Genomic DNA, 12,764 nt, shown 5'->3' on the forward strand with positions numbered 1-12,764 from the left:
TTACCAGGTGAGCTATTAGAGAAGCCCACAATGAGCTTGAAAGCAAATCGAAAATCCTGCAACCTACGTGGAGACAAGGCTCAAACCAAAGACAAAAAAAGAACCCCTGTGCACCTGGAAAGAAACACACACTGAGTTGTCCAGTCATAAGAATGGATTTGCCTTGGTGGGTCCTGGGCTTTCATATGATTCCTCCAGCCTCCTTGGCATGGAGTTCAAAGAAGCTCACAGTTCATCCCAACTTCACTTCTGTTCCCAGTTTTACCAAGGATGTCTTTCCATCCCTGACCACTCAGCTCCAATCGTTCATCTTCAGGGCCCAGCTCAGATACTGAAAACCTTCTCCACCTTTTCTCCATAAAACAGGCAGCACACTGTTCTCCTGTTACTTGATTCCCTGCTGTCTGCACATGGTAAATTTTAGGCTCCTGAAGGATAAGAAGCTTGTGTTTTCCATTGTTTATTTATTCTTACCATATTGTGTATGTTTTCATATCTTCAATAATCAGGAGAGTGCCTGGTACATAGGTGTGACCATATATTTTACATTTTTATTGGAGAGTAACTGTTTCACAATGTTGTGTTGGTTTTTGCTGTACAACAAAGTGAATCAGCTATATGTATACATATATCCTCTTCCTCTTGGACCTCCTTCTGTCCTGCCCCATCCCACCCATCTAGGTCATCCCAGAGTACCAAGCTGAGCTCCCTATACTACACAGCAGGCTCCCACTAGCTATCTATTTTACATATGGTAGTGTATATATGTCGCTCCACTTTAAATGAATAAATGAATGATACTGATAAAAGAAACACTTAATTACAAACAAAAGAGCAATATTATGTTAAGCGATTTTAAAAAGTAATTTATTTTAATTGGAGGCTAATTAGTTTACAATATTGTGGTGGGTTTTGCCATACATTGACATGAATTAGCCACAGGTTTTTGTTTTAAACCATCCAGTCAAGTTTGTTAAGACAATGCTTTCTGGATTTTATTTTTTCAAGTATTAGTATGTCCACTGAAAAAGAAAAACTCTTGGGAGGACTTGGGATATCTCAATGACATTGCAGTGCCATGGGGAAGCATTCTGAAAGCAGCACCAGACCATGGACTCAGAGGTACATGTCCAGGTGCAAACCCAAGGATGCTCTCCAGCTGCAGGATAGAGGCAAACTTGAGCAGTCAGCATCTCAGGACTGCCTCTGCTGTAGAGAGTAGCCTTGCCCAAGGTTGCATCCTTCTTGAGACAACCCTGAATCAGTGACTGGATGAGGTAGGGATACAAAAATCATGGCCATTCTGGCTCAATGTGGGCCACTCTGCTGGCAACGCTCACCCCAGGGAGCCCCACTGGGTTTGCCAGGATTTTGTTGGGTCGACACTATGGTTTCACTGGTCCCTTCGCCCAATCCTGCTTTCTCACCCTTTCTTTTATAGATATCACCCCAAATTCTATCTTAGCAACTGCTTGCAGAAAATACAGCTTGCAACACACAGAAAGACTCCCAAGTGTTTTTTTCCTTATTGGCCAAGAAAGGGTTAATTCAGGGACTCTTGATTTAGGCTGAAAGGCTTTAATCATTCGTGTGGCAAAACCACACAGGCTTATATTGCAAAAGGTCATGTTGGGATGAAAAATATAGGTATTGTATCATTGTGCAACACAGTCACATAGAAGTAAGGGTTAAAACAGCATTCCATGCAAGAGGCAAGACAAGTCCATAATTTACAGCTCATGTTTGGGGATCAGTCACACCTGCTGACCACTGGAGTGACTTTGGACATGTCACTTAAACTCTCTGGGGCACAGTTCCCTCATGTGTAAAAATGGGAAGCTGTAGAATTCACCCCAGATGTTTATTTTGAAGGTTGAATGGGATAATGCATCTAAAGGGTTTATCACACTGCCAGGCCTAATGTAAGCCCTCACTGAAGAGCTGTTACAGCTGCTGTTGCTGCTGCCACTATGTAGGGTCGCCACCTGTCTGCCCCTCTAAGCACAAGGACCTTCACTCCTATTGTCACCTTGTGGGGCTGCCTAGTTGTTTACAATCACATCATCCTCAGCAGTTCCATCATCCCCCAAAGTTCCCTTACTCCCCTTTACAATCAACTCCCTCCTCCACCATTAGCTTCTAGAAACATTTACCTGATTTCTGTCACTTTCATGACAGAAATCTAGAATCCGTGTAAGTCTAGAATGCAGATAGAAGACTATATCAGGTGGAATCTACTGTGTCAGACTTTTGTGTTCAGCAAAACGTTTCTGAGATTCGTCTATGCCACTGGAGGTCTCAGCAGTTTGTTTCCTTCTATTGCTGAGTGGTATTCCATTGTATGGATCCACCACAATCTGTTTATTCACTCACCAGTGGTGGACTTTTAGGCTATTTCCATCTTTTGGCAGTTATGATAATGCTGTTATAAATATTTGCCTATTAGCCATTGTGTGAACATGTTTTCATTTCTCTTGTGAAGATACCTAGGACTGGAAGTGCTGGGTTATATGGTAAGTGGTATTTAATGTCATAGGAAACTGTCAAATGTTTCCCAAAGAGGCTGTACCGTTTTGTATACCTATCAGCATTTTATGAGAGTTCCAGCTGCTCTACAAACCTGTCAACACTTGGTACTGTCAGATATTTTTAGTTTATTTCATCTGAAAAAATGTAGCCATTTTGATGAGTATCTATATAGCTATACTTCATTTTGGTTTTAATTTCTCTGATGACTAATGATGTTGAGACTCTTTTTATGGGCTTTCATTTGGCATTTACTTATCTACTTTGGTAAGGTGATTGTTGAAATCTTTTGCTAAATTTCACTGGGTTGTTTTTCTTTTATTGAGTTGTAAACTTTCTTTATAGGCTTCCCTGGTGGTTCAGTGGTAACAAAAACAGCAACAATTTCTTTGTATATTCCAAAACAAGTTATTATATATATGTTTTACAGGTATTTTCTCTCAGACTGTGGCTTGTTTTTCATTTTCTTAACAATTTGTTTGAAAAGCAAACATTTTATTTTGATGATGCTCATTAAGTGATCCAAAAGAACTTTGGTTCACCCAGGGTCACAAAGATTTTCTCTTGTGTTTTCTTACAGATGGTGTCATAATTTTAGCTCTTATGTTTAGGTAGATAATCCATTTAAAGGCAATGTTTTATATAGTGAAAGATTCATTTCTTTCTGTAAGGATGTGATTGTTGCAGCACACTTTATTCAATAGTGTATTTTTTCCCATTGAATTACATTGGCACTGCTGTTGCTAGTCAGTTGACCCATTTGTATGAGATCAGTGGTTCTCAAGTGAGGGTCATTTTGCCCATCCAGGGGACATGTAAGAATGACTAGTGATGGCATCATTTGTCACAAATTTAGGGTACTGCTGGCATCTAGTGGGTAAAGACCAGGGGTGCTGCTGTTCATTCTGAAAAGGCCAAGTGTCCCAACAAGGAATTACACAGATCAAATATGCCTCATTCTTGATGTACCTTCTTTTTCTACTTCCTGATCAATCTGGGTACAGCAAAGTGACCAACTGTGCCAGTTCATTCAAACCTGAATGGATCCTGAAATCTGGAACATTCAGCATTAACACTGCGGAAGTCCCAGGCGAATACACTTCAGGCTTATCAATTTTATTGATGTATGCAGAGAACCAGCGATTGGCTTCATAGCTTTTTCTTTATTTGTCCATTTTAAACTTTTTGGTTTCCTTACATCTTTATTATTTCTGCTTTCAATTTACTTCAAGTTTAATTTACTTTTATTTTTCTTGCTTCTTAAGGCAGAAGTTTAGATAATTCATTTAAGAACTTTTTACTCATATAATCATTTAATGCTATAAATTTCCCTCTAAGCATTGTTTTAGCCTCATCCCATGAATTTTATGTTGTGTTTTCATTTTTATTTCAGTTCAAAATATTTTCTAATTTCCCTTGTGATTTCTTTTATGACCCATGGTGTATTTTTAACTGTGTGGTTTAATTTCCCAATATTTGGGGATTTCCCAGCTAACTTTCTGTTATTAATTCTGGTTTGTTTCTGCTACAGTGAAAGAATATTCTTTGTATGATTTCAAGCCTCTTGAATTTATTGAGACCTATTTTAGGGCCCAGAGTATGATATAGGTGAATGTTTTATGTTCACTTAAAAATGCTTATTCTACTCTAGTTGGGTGGTGTGTTCTATAAACATAAATTAAGATGGTTTGTCTACCTGTTATATGATTACTGAGGAATATTAAAACCTGTAACTATACTCATAATCTATCTCTACTTTCAGTTTTATCCATTTTTATTTAATTAGTTAAAAATCTTTGTTATTAGATATGCATAGGTTTAATATTGTCTGTCTTCTTTTTCTGGATTGATTTTTAATAAAAATTGTATGCTTAAGATGTACAACTTGATGATTTGATAAACATATACAGTTGACCCTTGAACAATTCAGATGTTGGGGGAGCCAACCCCAAGCAGTCAAAAAATCCAAGTACTACTTTCATTGCTTCAAAAACAAAGGAACTGGGCTTCACTGGTGGGTCAGTGGTTAAAAAAAAAAAAAAATCTCCCTACCAATAAAGGAAACACAGGTTCGATCTCTGCTCTGGGAAGATCCCACATGCCACAGAGTAACTAAGCTCATGCTCCACAATTACTGAGCCCATGCTCTAGAGCCTGGAAGCCACAACTACTCAGCCCACACACTCTAGATCCCGAGCACCGCAATGAGAGAGTAGCCCCCACTTGCCACAACTCAGCACAGCCAAAAATAAATAAATAAGTAAAGTTTAAAAAAAGAGTAAACAAAGGAATTGATAAATGATGTAACCAAGGGCAGGAAGATGAAACAGTTTGGATAGAATTAGGACTCAAACCCTTGTTCTTTTGATTCCACAATGTTGTGAGCTCTAATTGAACACAAAATTTCCCCCATACTTAGTTAATTTAAAAATCTAGAAAATGAAAATCTAGATACTATGTTTATTGAAAAAAATCTGTGTATAGATGGACTGCTGCTGCTAAGTCACTTCAGTCGTGTCCGACTCTGTGTGACCCCATAGACGGAAGCTCACCAGGCTCCCCCGTCCCTGGGATTCTCCAGTCAAGAACACTGGAGTGGGTTGCCATTTCCTTCTCCAATAGATGGACTACACAGTTCAAATCTATATTGTTGAAGAGGTAGCTGTACATAGTGAAATGATTGCTATTGTCAGTATGTCTCCTTGATAAATCGAAACTATTATCTTAATAAAATGTCCATCTTTATACTTGATATTATTTCTTTTCCTGAATCACATTTCTTATACTATTAAGTCTACTTCAACTTTCTTTTGTTTGATGTTTGCAGAATATATTTTTCCTTTCAGTGTCTCTATATGTCAAGTGAGTATTTGTAGGTAACATATATCTGGAATCAGTTGTGGCTTTTGTTTTGTTTTTTGTTTGGGGTCTTTTTTTAACCAAATCTTATGATGTCTGAATTTTATTTATTTATTATTATTTTTTAAATATCTATTTATTTGGTTGGACAATGTCTCCCAGCACATAGGATTTTTAGTTGTGGCATATAGACTCTTAGTTGTGGCATATGAGATCTAGTTTCCTGACCAAATATGGAAACTAGGCCCCCTGTATTGAGTGCAGAGTCTTAGCCACTGGACCACCATGGAACTCCCTCTGCATTTTAATTGGAGTGCTTTGACCATAACATTTAATTACTTAAGTTAAACATTTAAGTAAACATTAAATGTTTTACCTGTTAAACATTTAATTCAGTTCAGTCACTCAGTCATGTCTGACTCTTTGCGACCCCATGAATCAAAGCACGCCAGGCCTCCTGTCTATCACCAACTCCTGGAGTTCAAAATCATGTTCATCAAGTCGGTGATGCCATCCAGCCATCTCATTCTCTGTCATCCCCTTCTCCTCCTGCCTCCAATCCCTCCCAGCATCAGAGTTTTTCCAGTGAAGTTAAATACCACTTTGATATTGTTTTTCTATTTTGTCTACCAATTCTTTATTCTTTTTTTCTTACTTTTAAAAAAATTAATCAAGTAATTTTACTAATTCAAATGTGCGTCCTCTATTGGCTTATTAGCTGTACTTCTTAGTTTCGTTATTTTCGTGGGTACTCTTTTGTTTACAATAAGCATCTTTGACTTTTCACGGTCCACCTTTAGATAGCACTGTCCCTCCTCACTGACATTGTAAAGATCTCACCATCATTAACTTCCCTTCCCCTCTTTTCCTTTATGCTATGTTGTCATCTCTTTCTTCATTATCTTGTAAATGCTCAAGTCCTAATGAGAACCAGCTCATCGGAAAAGACCCTGATACTGGGAGACTGAAAGCAAAAGGAGAAGGGGGTGGCAGAGAATGAGATGGTTTGATAGCTCCACCAATTCAATAAACATGAATCTGAGCAAACTGAGACAGTGAAGGACAGGGTAGCCTAGTGACTGAACAATAGCAACAACATGATTAACTTTACTTTAAGCTATCTAATTATCTTTCTAAAAGATTTTTTAATCAAAAAATTATTTTTGTATTCTGATGATTGTTAGTCCTAAGTCAAGATTCAAATTCCTATCATTGGTTTTATCTTATCTGAAGAACTTTAAACATTTTTGATTATAATATGGCATGATAATCTGATAACATCTGATAACATTTCAGAGATTTTTAGCATTATTTCATGCTCAGTTTTGAAAGATATTTTTGCTGAATGTAGGATTCTAGATTGAATTTTTTGGTATTGATTTTTTATTATGGTAAAATGAGCATAATATATAAGTGTATATTACCATCTTAATTTATATTTTTAAAGTGTATAGTTCAGTGGCATTACATACTTAAATTTTTAAGTCCATTGTATTCTGTCCTACTTGCTTTGATGATAAGTCTACCATCATTCAAATATTGGTTTCTCTGTATAATAACTTATTCCCCTCTGGCTTGTTTTAGTATTTTCTCTTTATCTCTGGTTCTCAGCAATCTGATTATTACATACCATAGTGTGATTTCTTTATGTTCATTCTGCTTGAGATTTGTTGGGTTTCTTAATCTGTAGACTCACACTTCTCATAAAATTTGGAAAAACAATGGTCATTATTTCTTTAAATATATAATCTGCTTTCTCTTTTCTCTTCTTTTGGGACTCCATTTGTAAACCGAATATATATTAGAACGTTGATATTGTCCCATGGATCACTGAATCTCATTCTTTTTCTCATTCTTTTTTTCTCTGCACTTTGTTTTTGATAGTATCTATTGTTATGTGTTCAACTTCAGTATTTTATCTTCTCAGTGTCAACCAATTTATTTTCATTTCAGTTATTGTATTTTTTACTTAAATTTTTCTGAGTCTTTATCTTCTCCTCATCACGATGATGTTTTCTTTTACATTCTTGAGCAGAAGAAGTGTTGGTCTGCTTGAGATGCTGTATCAGAATACCCCAGATTTGGTGGCTTAAACAACAGAAATTTATTTCTCACCGCTCTGGAAGTTGGCAAGTCCAAGATGCTTGTCAATTTGGTACCTGGTTAGAACTCTCTTCTTGGCTTGCAGATAGCAATCTTCTCACTGTGTCCTCACATGGGTAGAGGAGAGAGTGAGAAAAACAGAGAGAAAGATAGAAAGACAGAGACAGAGAAAGCACTGGTGTCTCTTCCTATAAGGACACTAATCGCATTTTATCAGGGCCCCAACCTCATGACCTCATTTAATCTTAATTAACTTCTTATAGGCCCTATCTCTAAGTACAGTTACATTGGGGATTAGGACTTAACATATGGATGTTGAGGGGTGACACAATTCAGTCAGTTACAAATTCAGAAGCGTATTTATAATAGTTTAAATATCTTTGCTGCTAATTTCATCAGTACTGTTTTTCTCTTCAGTTCAGTTCAGTTCAGTCGCTCAGTCGTGTCTGAGTCTTTGTGACCCCATGAATCACAGCACTCCAGGCCTCCCTGTCTATCACCAACTCCAGGAGTTCACTCAAACTCATGTCCATCGAGTCAGTGATGCCATCCAGCCATCTCATTCTCTGTCGTCCCCTTCTCCTCCCGCCCCCAATCCCTCCCAGAATCAGAGTCTTTTCCAGTGAGTCAACTCGTCGCATGAGGTGGCCAAAGTATTGGAGTTTCAGCTTTAGCATCAGTCCTTCCAATGAACACCCAGGATTGATCTCCTCTAGAATGGACTGGTTGGATCTCCTTGCGGTACAAGGGACTCTCAAGAGTCTTCTCCAGCACCACAGTTCAAAAGCATCAGTTCTTCAGTGAACAGCTTTCTTCACAGTCCAACTCTCACATCCATACATGACCACTGGAAAAACCACAGCCTTGACTAGACGGACCTTTGTTGGCAAAGTAATGTCTCTGCTTTTTAATATGGTATCTAGGACTGAGGTTGGTCATAACTTTCCTTCCAAGGAGTAAACGTCTTTTAATTTCATGGCTGCAATCAGCATCTGCAGTGATTTTGGAGCCCAAAAAATGAAGTCTGACACTGTTTCCACTGTTTCCCCATCTATTTCCCATGAAGTAATGGGACCAAATGCCATGATCTTTGTCTTCTGAATGTTGAACTTCAAGCCAACTTTTTCACTCTCCTCTTTCACTTTCATCAAGAGGCTTTTTAGTTCCTTTTCACTTTCTGCCATAAGGGTGGTGTCATCTGCATATCTGAGGTTATTGATATTTCTCCTGGCATTCTTGATTCCAGCTTATGCTTCTTCCAGCCCAGCGTTCCTCATGATTACTTTTATCAGCAGGCAATTAAGGTATTGCAGGTTAGTTTGAGCTTTTTGCAGTTTGTTTTTAAACTCTTTTAAGGCAGGACTGGAGTTGTCTTCATTTCAGGCTAGTTTAGTCCTAATTGTAAGTTTGGATCTTTCTGGAGACTGTATTTTATGTCCCATGTATTACATAAAGATTTCTCCATTTTGTCCAAAGAGAATTGTTACAATTCCCAGCCCTGTGAGAGCTCTTGAAATCATTGTATAATTTTGAATAATTGCTCTTGTCTCAGATGTTGTTCATGCTAAACTTCACTGATTTTACTCTACAGGTATACAGATTGGTATTCAATTCTTCTTCAGATTTCTGGAGCTCTTCCTTGGAGTCACTCACTTCTCTTATATATTCTATCCTTGAAATTCTTGCTGCTTCAGTTTTCCAGAACTCTGATAGTTGTCTTTTCAAAAACAAGATTGGGGGGGTGGGAGGCACAAACTGTGGGCTGTAAGATAGGCTCTAGAAGGTATTACACAACATGGGGAATATAGCCAATATTTTGCAGTAACTGTAAAGGGAAAACAACCTTTAAAAACTGTATAAAAGCAAAAATAATTTTAAATAAAAGATAATACAATTATACATTTAAAAGAAAAACAAAATTGGTGGAGTCTTTTGGGGTTTCTCCTTCCGTACCCCAGTCTTGGAATTACCCCCAGACAGAAAGTGTTCAGTTCAGTCGCTCAGTCGTGTCCAACTCTCCGCGACCCCATGAATCACAGCACACCAGGCCTCCCTGTCCATCACCAACTCCAGGAGTTCACTCAAACTCATGTCCACAGAGTCGGTGACGCCATCCAGCCATCTCATTCTCTGTCGACCCCTTCTCCTCCCGCCCCCAACCTTTCCCAGCATCAGAGTCTTTTCCAGTGAGTCAACTCATCACATGAGGTGGCCAAAGTATTGCAGTTTCAGCTTTAGCATCAGTCCTTCCAATGAACACCCAGGATTGATCTCCCTTAGAATGGACTGGTTGGATCTCCTTGCGGTACAAGGGACTCTCAAGAGTCTTCTCCAGCACCACAGTTCAAAAGCATCAATTCTTCGGCGATCGGCTTTCTTCAAACATGTGACAGTCCAACTCTCACATCCATACATGACCACGGGAAAAACCATAGCCTTGACTAGACGGACCTTTGTTGGCAAAGTAATGTCTCTGCTTTTTAATATACTATCAAGGTTGGTCATAACTTTCCTTCCAAGAAGTAAGCGTCTTTTAATTTCATGGCTGCAATCAGCATCTGCAGTGATTTTGGAGCCCAAAAAAACAAAGTCTGACACTGTTTCCACTGTTTCCCCATCTATTTCCCATGAGGTGATGGGACCAGATGCCATGATCTTTGTTTTCTGAATGTTGAGCTTCAAGCCAACCTTTTCACTCTCCTCTTTCACTTTCATCAAGAGACTTTTGAGTTCCTCTTCACTTTCTGCCATAAGGGTGGTGTCATCTGCATATCTGAGGTTATTGATATTTCTCCCAGCAATCTTGATTCCAGCTTGTGCTTCTTCCAGAAAGCGTAGGCATTGGTAAACCTCACCTCATTTGTTTCCTTTTTCTCACTGACTGCCCTCTTGTGCTATCATCCAGTGTCTAAAAATAGTTGTCTCCTATATGTTTTTCCGATTTTTAGATTGGGTCCCATGGGAATATAATTCTAGATCACCTTATTTCTTCATCATTGGAAGCGGGAGTTCACATCTGAAAGATTTCATTGGTTTTATTTTTTCTTGTTTGGATTTGAAATCATATGTTGAAAAATAATTAAGAATAGTGGAATCAAAAGTCTGGAACGAGAACCTTTTTACATTTTACAGTACAATTAAGCCCTATGTACATACAACAATCTACAGATGTTATATTACAGGGTCTAAAAATTCATGTCTAGTTCCCTCCCCTCTTGAAACTGTTTAATCCTCTGTGTCAGTGGTACAGATATTCTGTGTTCCAGTTCTATTTGAATCTATTCTTCCAGGTTCTCTTGATATTTTCTTGTAGATGTCAAAAGGTGTTCTTTTCTTATTCCATGTTGATCTTTGATCTTTGATGAACTATCATTTTCTTGTACAAAGTCCCAACTTTCAGGCACTCTTTTGGTAATCTGCTGCTGTATAGCAAAACCACCTCAAACTTCATGGCCAAAAGCGGCTTTTTTCAAAGCCCATGGATTCTGTAGATCAGAAATTCAGATGGAATGCTGCAAGGATAGCTTGTTTCTGCTCTCTTATCTGGGACCTTGACTGGGGTTGACTCTAACACCTGCAAAATAGGATCATTTGGAATCATTTTTACTCAGATAACTGATGCCTGTGGATTTGGTGCTTGGGCTCAGCTGGAGCTGTTAGACCCCCACATGGTCTCTCCAGGTGGCTTAGGATCCTTAGATCATAGACCTGGCTTCTAAGAGAGACCAACCTGAGAGGAAGCATCCAGAGTGAGTGTTCTAAAAGTCAAAAGCTGAAGATGAAAACGTTTAATTTAGTCTCAAAATTCATACAGTGTTATTTCCACCGCATTCTCTTATTTAACCTAGATTCAAGGAAAGGGAAATTAATTTCCACCTCTCAGTAGAGTGACAAATAGGAAATGACAAGGTCATATTAAAGATGAGCGTGTGAATGGTAGATATTGTTGTGGTTCTCTTTGGGAAATACAACTGGCCACAGTTCTCCATCTTATATCCTTCCTACTAGCAACATACTCACCTTTCCCTGAATACCTTGAACTCCCATCTCATTACAGCATGAGACTTGGGCTCAAGCTCCAATGTTGTATCATCTAAATCATGTCCATATGCAATTTGAAGACTTATGAGCTAAAGAGATAAGTTCTCTCCTCCCATCCCACACCTGACATATAACGGTGTGATGGGCATTGAATGACTGCAATTGATACTGCTGTTCAAAAAGGTGAAGCCAGAGCAGTCACTGGTCTATGGCAGTTCTGAAAGGTTTCAGGGAATATGTTGCCAGCCCTTTGATTAGGGCTGTCTTGCTCTCTGGGTGTTGTACTCCACGATTCTAGGCTTCACCCTTTCAGTGATCTCTACATTTCCCTGAGAAAAGTCCATACTTGCAAGAGTAGTTTTACCAAGCTGTTTCCTGCCCATAGAAATTATGGACATATAATTTTATTTTATATGTCTTTATTTTACATTGTCTTTAATCCTTTAGGGCCAACCTAGTGTAAAGTTTTAATTTATTGAGTTTCTCAGGTACCAATTTATAATTCACTTCATTATACAAAAGCTGTAGCTTCAAATCTCAAAATCATTCTTCCCTGAGTTCTCCATGAAGTTGCTGAGGGGCAGAAATTTGATCATTCCTAGATGCTTTCTTATGCATCCAAAAGAGGATCTCGGAGGTATACACCTGAGATATTGAAAAAGGCTATTTTTCTAAATCTGTTAGACACTGTCTACAACATATCTAAACTCTTAGCAAAGGGTTTTACACTTATAAACTTGGCTTCAACTTTACCCTGAGCTCATGTTTTTCTGATCTCTGCCTCAAGGCCATTTCTAACTTTGGGAAAATTTTGTTGGTGGGAAATTGTTCTCAGACCTTTATATTTTTGCCAAGGTCTACTTGAAAACTTCATAATTCCTATTTTTGATCATCTCCATCAGTACCCTATGCTATATAGCTAGAAGTATCCAGGTGAATTCCTCAACTTTCTGCTCAGATATAGTTTTAAGGAAATTATCTTGTCCATTATGTCCATTTCCAACCTCCCATATTTTCACAGAAGACAGCATCGCAAAAATTTATACCACTGCGTACCATGAGTCCCCCTTTAGTCCAGCTGTCAGTAACAACTTGTCACTTTTCTTTAGGCTGTTACCATAGCCTCCTTGAGCCTATTGGACTTCTGTCTGCTATTCTGTCTCCAGACTGATGCCACATAGGTTAGAATTTATTACAATAGTATCCACTTTCAGCACCAAATTTTGTATTACTTA

This window comes from Moschus berezovskii, chromosome 4, assembly GCF_049115385.1.
Source record: "Moschus berezovskii isolate FMDL1 chromosome 4, NW_MosBer_1.0, whole genome shotgun sequence".
Classification (NCBI taxonomy): Eukaryota; Metazoa; Chordata; class Mammalia; order Artiodactyla; family Moschidae; genus Moschus; species Moschus berezovskii.